Source organism: Octopus bimaculoides, chromosome 22 (assembly GCF_046866305.1).
Source record: "Octopus bimaculoides isolate indiv1 chromosome 22, ASM4686630v1, whole genome shotgun sequence".
NCBI lineage: Eukaryota > Metazoa > Mollusca > Cephalopoda > Octopoda > Octopodidae > Octopus > Octopus bimaculoides.
Window position 1 is genome coordinate 33717681 of NC_142949.1, and position 3102 is coordinate 33720782.

Sequence of the window (3102 nt, forward strand, 5' to 3'; positions counted from 1 at the left end):
TTAAATGTCAACACAAGAAGTATTCGTGCATGGTTGCATGGTTATGCATTTGGTTCTAATGTGCAGCTTCCTTGGCAAGTGTTTTATCAACGCAGTCCAAAGTAGTCGGTCTCAATGATGTTTTGCCTACGAACTCCTTTTGTTCCTGTTTTATTCTACCGGACCTCCACAGCCAGTCACTGTATATATATATATAAAAGAAAATTTACTGTACGGTGCTCCAGCAGGGTCACAGTCCAATGGCTGAATCATGAAAAAGGGTAAAAAAAGAATGCTGTAGTAATTTAACTGACCATATCTGGCCGAAGTATTTTACTTGTTTCATGTTTAAACCAACCCTATCTGGCCTCTCACACCCACCCTACAATGTTATTCTAAATATCAATAATCACATTGTTGAAATCTTGAAAGCTATGAGATAATGGGGGATTAATTTAGACAATGTGAATAAATATGCATTACATTTGACTGAGTAATCTGAATGCCAAAGGGTCAAACTAGCCACATCAGGCTCAGATATTCTACTTGTTTTGTATTCAAACTGACCAGATCAGGCCTTTCATGCCTACCATACAATGTCATTCTAAAAAATATATCATTGAAATCTCAAAGCTACAAGACAGTGCATGATTAATTCAAAACAATGTGAATAGATAAGCATTACAATAGACAGATTAATCAGAATGCTAACAGGTTAAACTAGCCTTATCTAATCCAGATATTCTATTTGTTTTATGTTCAAATCAGCCAGATCTGACCTCTCACTCCTACCTGACAATGCCATTCTGAAACTAAACAATCACTTCATTGATATCTCATGTATTACTGTCTCCTTGGCCTGATATCACGTGACAGTTGCTGTAAATGAGTGTCACCCTCATGTAAGCTCTGTTCTTTGTTGTCAATTTTCCATGGAAAACAGTTGAAGGTTGGTGAAGGAAAGGCATCCAGCCATAGAAAAAAAAAAACCACCTTGACAAATTCTGTCCAACCCATGCCAGCATGGAAAAGTGGATGTTAAAATGATGATGATGATGATGATGATGAATGTTCAGTTAATATTGAATGTTATAATATTTGATTAAATCAGAATACGACTGCATCTTATTGCCAATCAGGGAACCTCTGTATGGTTGGTTGTTCAACCTGCAAGTAATAGCAGCTAAATCTCCTTTAAATGATGCCTCACCATCTTCAAAGGAGAAAAGACATTTTCGGCAATGTAGTTCAAGTTACACTTTGCCTGAAAATATGACATGTCAGGATGGTCACAAATGGAATGTATTTTCTGCTAGGTCTGTTTGATCATGACTAAACTGGAACTAAAAACAACAACAACAACAACAGCAACAACAAAATGCATTTTATTGTATTTTTATATTGGCTCTTAACCTCTTTGCAATTAAAATAATTAGCAAGATCAAAGGGTAAACGAACTTAGTTTATTTTTGTTTTTAATTTAAACAATAAAAATCCCATATCTGCAAATTTTAGCACAAAATGAAAAATATTTTGAGAAAGTCATGCTTTTTTTTTTGTGTCTCATTTAAAGAAATTTTCATGCAGTTGGGTGTGTATGAGAATTGCCATTAATAATTATAATTTTGTTATATTCAGGTGGCGAGCTGGCAGAAACGTTAGCACACCGGGCGAAATGCTTAGCGGTATTTTGTCTGCCGTTAAGTTCTGAGCTCAAATACCGCCGAGGTCATCTTTGCCTTTCATCCTTTCGGGGTTGATTAAATAAGTACCAGTTACGCACTGGGGTTGATATAATCGACTTAATCTGTTTATCTGTCCTTGTTTGTCTCCTCTGTATGTAGCCCCTTGTGGGCAATAAAGAAATAAGAAACATCTAAAGATACATAAGCAGTAGGTTCACTTTATGTTGGCAAAGGCAAACCACTCATGTAATGTCCTAGGAAAGACTGGTGGATATGAATGTTCCAGAAGTCAGATTTGATATGACTACTCCATCTGTCTGTCTGTCCATCCATCTATCCATCCATGTTAGTTTTTATTGCTTTTCAATTAAAATAATTAGGTAAATGAAAGTGTAAGTCTCTACTTAATATTCCCTATTGGTAAATTCTTGCATAAAAACAAAATAACATTTTGAGAATTTCATTACCTTTTTTTATGCTCTTTCTTCTAATATATATATGTGTATATATATATGTATATATATATATGTATATATGTATATATATGTATATATATATATATGTATATATATGTATATATATATATGTATATATGTGTATATATCTATATATATATATGTATATATATATGTATATATGTGTATATATCTATATATATATATGTATATATATATGTATATATGTGTATATATCTATATCTATATATATATATATATATATATATATATATATATATATGTATCATTATTGCAATATTTAAGTGTTATGTGCTGTTAAGGATTGTTATATTACTGATATTACTAATTGCTATTGCTAATTGATATTATAACCATGAATTTCTTTCTATTTATTGTTACTTTATTCAGGAGTAATGCGATACACCTATTAGATGCAAGCTTTATGTATTTCGGCTTTTTACTTGTCCTTAATTAATTTAGAAAGTGTAATTAAGGTCAAAATTTGCTAATGAATTCTACAGATTTTTTTGATACTTCTGTTTTTTTGTTGTTGTGAAACTGTGAAAAAAAAAAAAGAGAAAAGAAAAAGTAAGAAAACCGAATAAGAACTGTATATGCAGAGACACATTAGTAACTAGGCATATACTGTTACAATTAGTAGTTTACCGATTTGTTTTATTTTAGATCATAAATGGTGAACATTAGTTAAAACCAGTTGACTGCATTTTATTTTTTAGCACCGAGTATGACAAGGAAGTGTTTGTAACCTGGTGCAGAATAAATATCACAGCAACACCATTTTATTGGCTTTCCTCACTGATGTTTACATCCTTTGTGCAGACATGGCTCTGTGATAAGAAGCTTGCTTCTCTGAGTTCAGTCCTACTGCTTGGCACTTTGGGCAAGTGTCTTCTAGGATGACCAAAGCCTTGTGAGGGGATTTGGTAGATGGAAACTGAAAGAAGCTAAAAGAATAAAAG